Raw genomic sequence first — 14,432 nt, 5'->3', positions numbered from 1 at the left:
ACCTACACCGATGATAAGAGGAGAAGCACGTGAGGAGGAGGGAGGCATCCAAGTTTTGGAACATCTTTTGACGTGTGAAGAGGGAGGAAGCTTGAAACTGCCAGCACAAGAGGAGTCTTCCTTCTCCTTTTCTTCTTTAGTTTCTTTCTTCTTTTGCTGCTTTTAAGGGTTTTGATTTCACTATGTCCATGACGGGCTAAACCTCTTAGCTAGGGCTAAGATGTGAAGCTTGTAATGTGATGGGAGAATTTATGCGTGTGCCTTTTGTTTAGATTGAATGGATTTTGATTTAATTTTATTATGGGAATATTTTTAGTTTTTAATGGTCTGTTGACTGAAATTACAATGGGTCTGCGATGGCTTTGAGTATTTCTTTTTCCTTATTTTGATTATGACGTCAGGAAGCCCTGTTGTTCGCCATCGTCTCCTGGGCATGGTTGGATGTCGGTACCCTTTCTAACCTTCATACATTGTTGATTAGTTAGTAATTAGTTAATTCTGTTGTTTACTTTGTCTCATGGGCATGGTTTGGTGATGGAATCCATTCTAATTCATATACCTTTCATCTCTTAAAAACTATATCAAAGGAAGTTCAGTCTTGATTTTCATGAAGATGGGACTTTAAGTCCAGTTGAGTTCTTGAAACAGGCATAAGATCTCCCTGATCTCTACAAGTAGATTCTCTGAATCCCTAATTTCCTACTTCTGAATTCTTTAATTTTTATATTAATATTTCACCATTATTCCCTCAAATTCATTCGATTTAGATTTCATCTTAGTCTAATTCTAGTCCTACTTAGTTTCAGATTACGTACAGGTTTCAGTCCCTTGGGATTCGACCTCGGTCTCACCGAGTTTATTACTACATCACAACCCTATACTTGGGGAGTGAACAAGTTTTTGGCGCCGTTGCCGGGGATTGACGGTTACGTTTTTCTGAGATTAACTAGTTTTAAGATTAGTTTAAGATTAGGTTAGGATTAGGTTTTTCTTTTTTTATTTTTTTATTTTTTCCTATTTTGTAGGATCCTGACATAAACTTCTAAATTGGTAAGCCCTTTCTAATTCCTTTGCTTTTTCTAATTTTAGAATTAAGGTTTGAGTTTTAGAAATTTTCTAATTCTAGTATTTTTCTATTTTTAGGAAATAGTTTATTTTTAGAAACTTTCCTCTTTTGTTTTTAGAAACTAGGTTAGTTATTTCCCTTTTTAAAATTATTTCTAATTTTAGAAACTAACTTATCTTTCCCTTATTTTATTTTTAGAATCTAACTTTGTTTCCTAATTTAATTTTAGAAATTTTCTACTTATAGATTTTTTTTTTTTAGAAACTAACCTTCCTATTTTGTAGGCTTTTAAGATAGAAATTTATAATTCGGTAACCTCTTTCTCTACTTTCTATTTTCAGATCTCTTTTAGTAACTTACTTTCTAGTTTAGGACTTTCCTAATTTATTTTAAATTTCCACTTTCTTTTAGGAATTTCTTCTTTTAGAAACTAGTTTACTTATATCTTTCTTTTTAAGGATTTTTTAATTTTAGACCTTCTCTTTAGAAACTGACTTGTTTTGTTTTCTTTTGTAGGTTTTTCACTTAGGGACTCCAATTTGGTAACTTCTTTCCAACCCTCTCATTCTTTCTAGATTTTCTTTTCCTTTCTTAGGATTAGGTTTTGAATTTGATTGAGGGCTGCGAGTGTTTCATGCCCAAGTGGGCCCGTGACAACACTCGACGTCTCTTGATTGAAGGAGGCTTGGTTGAGGGGTTGACTGTCCATCGCAGGACTAGGCACCACTCGAAATCCCCTGAGTTAATTGAAGTGATGGTTGAAAATCAAATGGTAAATCAACAACTTCAACCTAGGGGCTGAGGAAGTTTAAGATGAGAATGAGGTGCATCAAGCACCCCCGCCTCATATTTTACGAGATTATTTACAACTGGTGAGGGTGAGTACATCCTCATGCATAGTTTTTCCAGAAAATACAGGACATATGGATATCAAGCCAGGGGTAATCCAACTCCTTCCAAAATTCCATGGACTTGAATATGAAAATCCATATTTACACTTGAAAGAGTTTGATGAAATCATAGCCACTTTATATTTTCAAAATGTGTCTGAGGACACAGTCAGGCTGAAACTCTTTCCTTTTTCCTTGAAGGAGAAGGCTAAGACGTGGTTACATTCACTGCGTCCTAGATCCATTGGCACATGGAATGATATGCAGAGGGAATTTATAAAGAAATTTTTTCCACATCATAAAACGATTACCCTTAGAAAAGCAATCATGAACTTCACCCAAAAGGAGGATGAAACATTTTACCAATGTTGGGAAAGGTTCAAGGATTTGGTCAGTTCATGCCCACAACACGGCTTTGAAACATGGTGCATTATAATTTTTTTTTACGATGGACTGACATCTTCCATGCGCCAAATGGTCGAGACAATGTGTAATGGAGAATTCATTAATAAAAATGTCGACGAGGTATGGGATTACCTCGATAGTCTTGCTGAAAAAACACAATCATGGGACTATTACCCAAAATCGAACACCACGTCTAGGCCGACTCAATCTAAGGAGAAAGGTGGATTGTATCTCTTGAAAGAAGAGGATGATCTCAAGTATAAAGTGACTACGCTCATAAGAAAAGTTGAGGCCATGGAAGGAAAGAAGGATAAGGTTAATGAAAGTGTTTGTGGCATCTGTGATTGCAACATTCATACAACTGAAAATTGTCCTATGATACCCGCCTTTCGAGAAGTGTTGAATGAACAATCTAATGCCGTAAATACTTATCAAAGACCTTTCAATGGACCAACCTCTAATACGTACAATCCTGGTTGGAAAAATCATCCAAACTTTAGTTGGAGAAATGGACAAACTGCTACCCCTCAAGGTTTCTTCAATCAAAATCCAAATCAGAGGAAACCTCAAGAAGAACTGGTTCAAAATTTCATGCAAGAGCTGACCCAGGTAATGCGAGATTTTATGCAAAAGATGGATTCACGTATGACGGTTATAGAAAAGGGGATGCTTCCTGCACAACCGCTCCCCAATCCTAAACCACAATACGAGATAAGTAATCCCAGCTCTTCAAATCAAATGGAGCACGCTAAATCCATCACCACTCTTAGGAGTGGGAAGATCATTGATAAAACCCTTCCGGTTAGGCCTGAAAAGCCTCAAGAACCAGAAGAGGACAACAATGATGGATCTAGTGAGGCCCCACAAAAATTAAAACTGGAACTTCTAGAAAATCCAGTTGCTCTATTTTCCCAACGGTTGGTCGCACTAAAACCTCTCTCTAACTCTCAGGATATCCTAGAGGTGTTGAAACAAGTGAAAGTCAACATTCCTCTACTTGATGTCGTAAAACAGATACCTTCATATGTCAAATTTATGAAAGACTTATGCACGACCAAACGATGGCAGAGTATTCAAAAGAAGATGTTCTTGACTGAGAAAGTGAGTGTTATCCTAAAGTAAGACGTGCCACCAAAATTCAAAGATCCCGGTAGCCTAACCATATCATGTGTAATCGGGGACCATCAAATTGATCATGCACTTCTTGACTTAGGAGCAAGCGTCAATCGATTCCCTACTTGGTATACAAGCGATTAGGTTTGGGTGAATTAAAACCCACCCTAACCACTCTACAACTTGCTGATCGCTCTGTTCGTGTACCAAGAGGGATAATTGAGGATGTATTGGTCCAAGTTGATAGATTTTACTACCCTGTAGATTTTATCATCCTGGAAATTGAACCAATCAATAACATGAGTACTCAGATCCCCGTCATTCTTGGTCGCCCATTCCTTGCTACTTCAAACGCAATTATCAATTGCAGGAATGGTGTCATGATTATGTCTTTTGGGAATATGACATTAGAGTCAAATATCTTTTTCAATAACGGCAGAAACTTAGAGGATGATGACGATTTCCATGACATTAACATGATTGACTCTTTAGTGGAAGATACGACACCTCTGACCTTATCCTCTGACCCTCTAGAGACATGCCTGGCCCACTCTCATGATTTTGATGATAACATGATTAGGGAGACATATGCCTTGCTCGATACTACACCGGTACTTGAAGTTAACCGATGGAGGCCACAATTTGAAGAGTTGCCCTAAATTGATGTAGTGCCTCTATCGTCTAACCTCAAGCCACTAAATTTTGACCTAAAACCTTTACCCTCTAATTTGAAATATGTCTATTTAGGTCAAGATGAGACATATCCGGAGGTGATTTCTTCCCACCTTTAGCAAAAATAGGAGAGTATGCTCATATCTACTCTCATTGAGCATAAGGGAGCCCTTGGATGGACGATAGCGGACCTCAAGGGAATCGACCCCTCGATTTGTACTCACCGCATATATCTTGAGGATAATGCGAAGATCGCTCGGCAATCACAACATAGACTAAATCCAAACATAAGGGAAGTAGTTAAGGCCGAGGTTCTTAAACTATTGGATGTGGGTATCATATACCCCATATCCGATAATCAATGGGTGAGTCCAACTCAAGTAGTTCCTAAGAAGTCTGGGATCACCATCGTAGCCAATGCCAATAATGAACTCGTGCCAACTAGAGTTAGTACTGGTTAGAGAATGTGCATTGACTACAAGAAGCTGAATACCGTCACGAGGAAGGACCACTTTTCCTTGCCCTTCATTGATCAAATCTTGGAAAGGTTAGCTGGTCATTCCTATTACTGTTTCCTTGACGGGTATTCGGGCTAGAATCAGATTGAAATCGCCCCTGAAGATCACGAAAAGACCACATTTATATGTCCCTACGGCACCTTTGCCTATAGAAAGGATGCTATTCGGATTATGTAATGCCCCTGCCACCTTTCGGTGATGTATGATGAGTATCTTTTCGGACTGGTGGGGAAATATCTAGAGGTCTTCATGGACAATTTCTTTGTTTTCGGTTCATCTTCAGCAAGTATTTAGGAAGTCTTAAATGTATGCTGAAAAGATGTGAAGAAAAGAACTTGGTACTTAATTGGGAGAAGTGTCATTTCATGGTTCAAAGGGAATTGTTCTTGTATATATTATCTCATCCAAAGGAATCGAGGTGGATAAGGCAAAAATTGATCTTATCTCTAACTTACCTCCACCTAAGAACATACGGCACGTGCGATCCTTCTTAAGACACACTGGATTTTACAGAAGATTCATAAAGGACTTTAGTCTCATCTCTCGTCCTTTATGTAATCTACTTCAAAAGGATGCACCATACGAGTGGACTGAGCCATGTCAGGAAGCTTTCACTAAGCTTAAGGGCATGTTGACTAGTGCACCCATCATACAACCACCCGACTGGAGCCTTCCTTTTGAGCTTATGTGCGACGCTTCTGATTATGCTCTTGGAGCGGTTCTAGGTCAGAGAAAAGATAAGAGGCCTTACGTCATTCATTATGCGAGTAGGACTCTAAATCCTGCCCAAGTGAACTACTCGACTACGGAAAAGGAACTCTTAGCCGTAGTGTTCGCCTTGGACAAATTTAGGTCCTACCTGATCGGATCCAAGATCATTATCTACACAGATCATGCGGCACTCAAGTATCTTCTTTCTAAGAATGATTCTAAGCCCCGCCTGATAAGATGGATCCTTCTACTCCAAGAATTTGATTTGAAAATTAAAGATAAAAAGGGAGTAGAGAACGTAGTGGCCGATCACCTTTCTCGCCTTAATACCTCTGATTCCCTTGAGGCGACCCATATCAATGATATGTTCCCTGATGAACAACTGTTCAGAGTCTCCCATTCACCTTGGTTCACTGATATTGCTAATTATCTTGCCACAGGTTCCATACCGACACATTGGACTGCGCAAGATAAGAAGAAATTCTTTACCAAGGTACGTAAATTTTTCTGGGACGATCCATATTTATTTAAATATTGCCCAGACCAAATCTTAAGGAGATGTGTGCCAGATGACGAAATCACAGTGTCATCTCTTTCTGTCACTCACAGGCCTGTGGTGGTCACTTTTCTGCTAAAAAGACCACGGCCAAGATTCTGTAGTGTGGTTTTTACTGGCCCACTATGTTCAGGGACACTCATGAGTTTTGCAAGGCTTGTGAGTATTGTGAGAAATTGGGAGCATTGTCCCATCGAAATATGTTGCCCCTGAATCTCATTCTTATCATTAAGGCATTTGATTGTTGGGGCATTGATTTCATGGGACCATTCCCCCAATCTTTTGAAAATCTATATATTTTGCTCGCTGTAGACTATGTCACTAAATGGGTTGAAGCGATTCCGTGTCGGAATAATGACCATCGCACGGTCATTAAATTCCTAAAAGAGAACATCCTTTCCCGATTCGGAACGCCTCGAGCTATCATTAGTGATGGGGGCTCACACTTTTGTAATAGGCCATTCGAGAGTTTAATGAAGAAATACGATATCTCTCATAAGGTGAGCACCCCATATCACCCACAGACAAGTGTGCAAGTTGAGATTTTCAATAGGGAGATTAAACACATTTTGGAGAAAACGGTTAACCCTGACCATAAGGATTGGTCAATCAGATTGATAATGCCTTATGGGCTTATCGAACTGCATTTAAAACCCTTATTGGAATGTCTTCCTTTAGACTTGTTTATGGGAAGGCCTGCCACTTACCTGTGGAGTTGGAACATAAAGCCTACTGGGCGATCAAAAAATTGAATTTCAATCTTGACAACGCTGGCTCGCTACGCAAACTTCAGTTGAATGAACTCGAAGAAATCCGGAACGATGCATACGAGAACTCGAGAATTTATAAGGACAGAATGAAGGCATTTCATGACCAACGTATTCTACGAAAATCATTCACACCTGGTCAGAAAGTCCTTTTATATAATTCTCGATTACATCTCTTTCCAGGTAAGCTTCGATCTCGTTGGACTGGCCCTTACATTGTGGTCACTGCGTATCCTCATGGGGCCGTTGAGATAAGAGATCCTGACAATGGCAAGGAGTTTAAAGTAAATGGACATCGCTTAAAGCCATTTGTCGAGAAATTTGATTCAGAGGACATGTCCATACCTCTGACTGATCCTGTTTACCAGGATTGATCTCCTAGTCTGATGGAGGTATAGGTAGGTTTCCTGTTTTCATAGGACTAGGGTAGTTTGTTTTATACTGCTTTAGGATAGATGTTAAACTTAGCGCTCCTGGGAGGCAACCCAGCTTTTCATTCCATTTCATTTTCCTAGTTAGTTAGTTCAATGTTTGTGGGTAACATTGCTGCAAACCCTCACGAGACTACAACTCGTCCACTAGGGGCAACCTAGGGGTTTAAAGGCTTGTTGCATACGCTAAATGCAATCGAGAGTACCTGCGAAAGTGGTGTAGGTAGGATCTTCTTTTTGTGATTTTATTTTTGTTATTTTGTTTTTGTTGATTTCTCTCTTGTGCTAACTCGCTTTTATGTTGATATTTTTGAGAAAGCCTCTTGATTCTCCGTTCAGGTACTATCTTTCCATCACTCCTCTTTTATTTTCGTTGTCCCATGTGCATTGCATGATTATTTCTTTTACATTGAGGACAATGTAGATTTTAGGTTGGGAGTGGGAGATTAGGCTACCTAATCAGTATTTTTATGGTCTTGAGCAAAAATTGTGAAAATTTTTAAATTTTTCTGGAATTTCTTGTGAATTTGAAGTGATTTTGACAATCATCTTGGATTTAGAATTAAAAGAGACGTGATGTCGGTAATTTATGATTCTTAGATTCAGTTGTCTATTAGATTTCACAGTTAAGTTCGAGTTATTAATCCATGATTAGAAGTTGTAAACATTGATTGAGTCATGATTTTATAAGACACATCTCGCTTACACATTGAATGATTAACTTGGTAATCACTAAGCATGAAAGGAACTAGCCTGAAAAAAAAAATTCATGTTTAGTAAGAAGAATTGAAAGGGTAAGTCGCATAATCTTCATCATAGGTTTGCTTCCTATAGGTGTAGATTCAATTCCCCATGGTTGACATGAGAAAAGGGTTAGGTGTACACTCTTTACCATAAGTTTGCACCCTATAAGTGAGGATTTGATTCCCTTCCTTGGCGTTACTGTTCATGAAAAAAATCAAAGGCTGATAGAATGAAAAGTTAATCTGTAAGGCAAGTGTTGGTTTCAATTTTGGTTGTCATGAATTTCGTTGTTAATTACCAATGATATCATGAAATTGACAATTGGATCTCTTAATGATTGTAAGTCGAGATTACACTATACACTCATGGAACTCGATGTTTAGAATTGTTCTAATTAATGGATTAATATTTTGAACTTGATTATGAAGTTTACCATGAGCTTGATTCAAAAAAATATATATATATATATATATATATATATATATATATATATATATATATATATATATATATATATATATATATATATTGCTCACCATTCATGAATCTTAGAGATTCTCGCGCCTCGACGATCTATTCACAAGTCACTTGGGTTTATAGGAATTGTCTTTTATTTCTGAAATTATTTTTCGCATGTTTTGCTCGGGACTAGTAAAATGCTGGTTGGGGGTTGTGATGAGGGTCAAATACTGCATATCAAACCCCGATTATTGCTTACGTTTACGTACATGATAATGCTTAATGTCATATTTTAATCGCTTTTTTGTTGTAGGGAGTAATTAAGAGCGTGGATCGAAAAAGAGTACTAAAAGCGTGGATTTGACGCTCCGAACTCATCAGAGCAGGGGACAGATTCCAGAGGACCAAGATTGACGGATTTACATGCCGGCGATCCGAAGAAATTAAGCCATTCATGGTAAAGAGGCCCGAAATTGGTCCAGAATGCAAGATCACAAGGTTCCCGCCATCCGATTGACTCTAAAAAGCATACATGACTTGGGGACCATAAATAAACCGTAAATATTAAATTTCAACCATTGGATATCTCTAGAAGTGGGCCAACGGACAGATCAGCCCATTAGTCTCCAATTTTAGGCCCACCTAAAATATGGATATGCTTCAAAATTGGACTTGACGGTTTAAATAAGATGAGAAATAGGATGGACGGATTGGATTTCTGAAGAACATCACAGTGGATTCCATATGTACAGCGTGTAATGTACACACGCCTGCCAAGCACCGGACTAAGTAAGGCGGGTCAGCAGGCGCTGACCCGCGTCTTCTTCTCAAGACGGTTTGGTGTCCTGCGTAACGAACGGACGTTGTCCATTTTGCGGAAGACAGTGGGCCACCTCTGTCATATGTACGGCTAATCTAAATCGTCCATCTTGTAGATGGCCTCGAATATGACAAACCCATGTTGAAATTTCGGACCCATAAGTACACACGTATGTGGTACAGAGGCCACAAACGGACTGTACTGCAACGTTCAAAAGTACTTTTATTGTGATTTCTCCACTGGGTCGCGTCAATGGATGTTCAAAACCACCTATTCTTGATTGAAATTTCGTCCTGAATATAATGAACGGGGTGGATTTGAATGAAAGCACCTCTATGGGGCCCACCAATCACGGCTGTGATGGACGTGCAAAAGGTTACGCACGTCCGCGAAATCCATTTTCCAGGCAGTTGTGGCCTACTATCTTTGATCATATGGACGGATCCGAACCGTCCATCATGTAGGCCAGCAAAATACTTTCAAGAGACGTTGATTTTACAAAAATAATGCAAGGAATGCGAGAGTTATGAAGCCTCGAACTTAGCTACGAAAAGGCTTTCGTTGCGCGTGCGATAGCTTTCCAAATCTAATTTCCACCACTCCAGTAGCTATAAAAAGAGTTCCAAAATGTGGAGAAGAGGGAGCTTGGGAAGCAAAGACGGGGAGCAAGAAGAAGAGAGAGAGAAACAAGAGCAGAGAGGGTTCTAGCTTTTCTTCTTCTTCTTTAGTTTATTTTGTTTATGAATTTTTCCAGAGATTATAGCCTCATCATGTCCATGAGTGGCTGAACCTCTTAGCTAGGGCTAAGAGGTGAACCCTGTAGCGTGATGGGGGACTCTTTCGTTTGTGTTTTGTATTCATACTGAACTGATACTGATTATAGTTTATTTAAGGGAGTGTTTTTAGTTTTTAATGGTCTGTTGTGACTAAAATTACAATGGATCTGCAATGGCTTTGAGCATATTCCTTCCTTTTATGTTTATGACGTCAGGAAGCCCTGTTGTTCACCATCGTCTCCTGGGCATGGCAGGATGACGGTACCCTTCTTAACCTTCATAACATGTTAATTGGTTGGTAATTAGTTTAATTCTGTTGTTTGCTTTGTCTCTTGGGCATGGTTTGGTGATGGAATCCATTCTAATTCATATACTTTTCATCTTTTTAAAATTTTATCAGAGGAAGTTCAGTTTAATTTCCATGATTTTTGATCCAGGTAAGATCTCCCTGATCTATACAAGTGGATCCTCTGAATCCCTAGTTTCTTATCTTTGATTTCTCTTAAGTTTTACATTAATCTCTCACCATTATTCATCAATTTATATTTGATTTAGATTTCATCTTATGCTAGTTCTATTTCTACCTAGTTTCAGATTACGTACAGGTATCAGTCCCTTGGGATTCGACCTCGGTCGCACCGCGTTTATATACCTAGATGCCGAATTTCAGGGCGTGACAGTTTCACTCATTTATCAGTCAATTTCATGAAGTTGTCGGCAAATTTATACAAGATTGTTAGTTAAAAAGATGTCAATATCAAACAGTTATCGATCATTTTAACGAATTCCATGTCAAAGTAGTCGACTCATAGGTGACATTCAACAAGTCTGCGGCTAATTTCACTAAGTTATCAGTCAATTTTCTGAGTTATATGTTGCATTTTGGCATGGGAACGTCGTGAAATAGATCGTGTGTGAATTCAACTGAGGACTGAAAATGACCGTTAAGTGAAGGGAATTGACCGTGAAATGCATGGAATTGACGGTGAAGTGAAGGAAATTGTCCGTGAAATGAGTGAAATTAACCGTGACGTGAAGGGGATTGTCTGTGAAATGCATGGAATTGACCGTGAAGTGAAGGGGAATCGCCGAAAATGACTGTGAAATGCATGGAATTGACTGTGAAGTGAAGGGAAATGACCGTGAAATGAATGGAAATGACTGTGAAGTGAAGCGAATTGACCGTGAAATGCATGGAAATGATCGTGAAGTGAAGGGGATTGACCGTGAAATGCATGGAATTGACCGTGAAGTGAAGGGGAATTGCCGGAATTGACCGTGACATGCATGGAATTAACCATCAACTGAAGGGAATTGACCATGAAATGAATGGAAATGACCGTGAAGTGAAGGGGATTGACCGTGAAATGCATGGAATTTACCGTGAAGTGAAGGGGAATCGCCAGAATTGACCGTGAAATGAATGAAAATGACTGTGAAGTGAAGGGGAATCGCCAGAATTGACCGTGAAATGAATGAAAATGACTGTGAAGTGAAGGGAATTGACCATGAAATGCATGGAATTGACCGTGAAATGAAGGGAATTGATCGTGAAATGAATGGAAATGACCGTGAAGTGAAGAGAATTGACCGAAATTGACCATGAAGTGAGTTATATGTTTCTTGCAGTTGTGAGTCGAATTTCACTTAGTCTTCAGTCAATTCCATTCACTTCACGGTCATTTTAACTCAGTTCACGGTCATTTTAACTCAGTTCACTGTCATTTTAGCTCAGTTCACGGTCATTTTAACTCAGTTCACGGTCATTTTAACTTAGTTCACGGTCCTCATCAATAACTCAGTGGGTCCTCGGTCTATTAACTCAGTCGGTGTTCGGTCTCTTTCACTCGGTCTTTGTTTAGTTTCACATCTCATTTTATTCTTTGTTTCAAAAACCCTCAATGTAGGCCATTTAAGCATTAAATTTGTTCATTTATCAGGACATGTCATACCATTCATTGTTTTAAAAAAATGAAAATGGATTGTGGACCGTGCGCATATATAGTATAATATACAGTGGGGTCCACAAAAAGAAAGCAGGGATTTGAATATACCTACCATTCGAAGCTTCTTAGATGGGGGGACCATTTTCGTCCTATCTTGGGTTCACAAAAGTCAAAAATGACGTGTGTGGGGGTGTGTATTCTCGACCAGATAAAGGGGAAAGAAGAAAGCAGTAAAGGGAGGGTTTTGCTGCTAGGGTGGACAGTCATAGAGGGAATGAGATTCTTTGGCTAGGATAAAGGATTAGGGAGAGGAAAGAAAAAAAAAAACCTAATTTTTGAAGGAGATGTAGCTGGTAGCGTTCGAAGGTGTGTCTGGTATAAAGCAGGGGCATTTTTTACCTGTAAAAAGCTGTCCGTACAGCTGGGGCTTATTCTGCGGATCTAAAAATGTACTTGGTGTTGACCGTACGGACGTATGAATTGTGAGATCAACACGGAAGTTCCTGCGCAAGGATGTTAGGTGAGGCCCTAAGAGATGTTTATGAGAAATCCACCCCGTCCATCTATTTTTTGAGCTCATTTTAGGACCTCAGACCAAGAATGGGGTATATCCAATACTCAAGTGGGCCACACGAAAGGAAACAGTGGGCATTCAATGAGCACCGTCAAAGCATTCTTACGGCCATAAAAGATTTTTATGAAGCTATAGTTTTGGTTTTTTTTTCACTTCATCCCATTGGGAATAACCTTATAAACGGTTTAGATAGCATATAAACATCAAGGTGGAGCCCAGGAAGGTTCCAACGGTTGGCAATTTCTTTCCTCGATTCTCCCTCTCATGTGACCCACTTGAATTTTGTATCCACCTAATTTTTGGTCGCAAGTCCTAAAATCATCTCGAAAAATGGATGGATAGAATGGATTTCATACATACATTTCAGTGGGCCCCACCAAGCATCCTTATGTAGGAACTTCCTGCGAAAGGCTTTAGCAGGAAATCCGCGTCCTGACTTTGGTCCTAGAAAGCTCTGTGGGCCCTACCATCCAACGGATTGGCTACTCTTGTGCTCCCCTGCCACCAGCTGGTGGCAGGTTCTCTGTGGGCCCCACCATAATGTATCTATTTCATCCATGTCGTCCATCTATTTTTCTAGATCATTTTATGGTATGAGACAAAAAAATTAGGTATATCCCAATCTCAAGTGCACCACATTATAGGAAATAGTATTGAATGAACATCGACCATTAAAAACTTTTTGGGGACTATAAAAGTTTTAGATCAAGCTTATCTTTGTTTTTTTTCCCTTCATCTGGGTATGTATGACCTAATCAACAGATTGGATGTCAAATAAACAGTACAGTGGGCCTTAGGAGGATTTTAATTGTGGATATCCAATCACTATTGTTTTCCCGTGGTGTGGTCCACCTGAGATTTATATCCCTCTCATTTTTGAGATCAAGCCCTAAAATGATCTGTAAAAATGGATGAACGGAATGGATGAAACACATACATCATGGTGGGGCCCACAGAGCACCGACCACCAGCCACCGGGTTGGTGGCAGGGGGAGTAGCCAATGCGTTCTCTAACATGATGTATTTTATTCACGCCGTCCATCCATTTTGCCAGCTCATTTTTGGAATGAGGCAAATCCAAATCTCAGTTGGACCACACCGTAGGAAGCATTGGTGATCGAACACCCACCGTTAAAAACTTCATGGGGCCACAAAAGTTCTGCGTAAACTGAGATTTTGATTTTCACTTCGTCAAGGTCTGTGTGACCAAATCAACTAATTGGAAGGAAAATAAACATTACAGAGGGCCTGGGAAGTTTACAATGGTCATCGTTGAATCACCACAGTTTCCTGTAATGTGGTCCATCTGAAATTTTTGGATCTGCCTCATTCTATGTTATGACCAGAAGAATGAGCTGACAAGATGAAGCCCTAGAATGAGGGGGCAAAATGAATGGATGGTGTAGATAAAACACATTCATTATGGTCAGGCCCTCGAAGCTTTTCCAACAATGACAGCAGTAGTCGAGGGGTCACTACCGAAACCACATTTAGAATCCTCCATGCCATAAAACTGGCAAGCTCTGTGGGTAGAGCTGGGCATCGACTGAGTTAGGGTTGACCCAACTTGATCTAGTTTTGAAATAGGCTTGACCCAAACTGGAACCGACTCGATACTGAGTCTAGGATGCCTAACCTGATCGGAGTCCGGGTCTAGCCCGGACTAATCCGGACCGAGTCTGACCTGATCAAAAGTACCGAGTCGGGTTGAGTTGGCACTGAATCAGATCAAGAGATGAGGGAGTGGAGAGGAGAGAGAGAGAGAGAGAGAGAGAGAGAGAGAGAGAGAGAGAAGGGTGGTGATGGTGGTGGGTGGCTATTAGGCTTAGAAGAGGAGAGAGGGAGTGGAGAGGAGAGAGAGAGGAGGAGGGTGGTGATGGTGGTGGGTGGGTGTCGGGCTTGGAAGAGGAGGAGGATTTTGGGTGGTGATGGCAGTGGGTGGCTATTGAGCTTGGAAGAGGAGGATGAGGGAGAGAGAGAGAGA

The 14,432-nt window shown here is 39.9% G+C and overlaps 1 non-coding gene across 1 annotated transcript; it reads right to left on the bottom strand.

Moving 5' to 3' along the window:
* Positions 1-2,265: 2,265 nt before the first annotated feature.
* LOC131244789 (small nucleolar RNA R71) lies at positions 2,266-2,372 on the bottom strand. Its single transcript, XR_009170565.1, has one exon. It is a non-coding gene; the product is annotated as a small nucleolar RNA R71 (small nucleolar RNA).
* Positions 2,373-14,432: the final 12,060 nt, after the last annotated feature.

Source organism: Magnolia sinica, chromosome 4 (assembly GCF_029962835.1).
Source record: "Magnolia sinica isolate HGM2019 chromosome 4, MsV1, whole genome shotgun sequence".
Taxonomy (NCBI): domain Eukaryota; kingdom Viridiplantae; phylum Streptophyta; class Magnoliopsida; order Magnoliales; family Magnoliaceae; genus Magnolia; species Magnolia sinica.
Note: the sequence above shows the minus strand (reverse complement) of the source record. Positions and strands in the feature narration are given on the sequence as shown.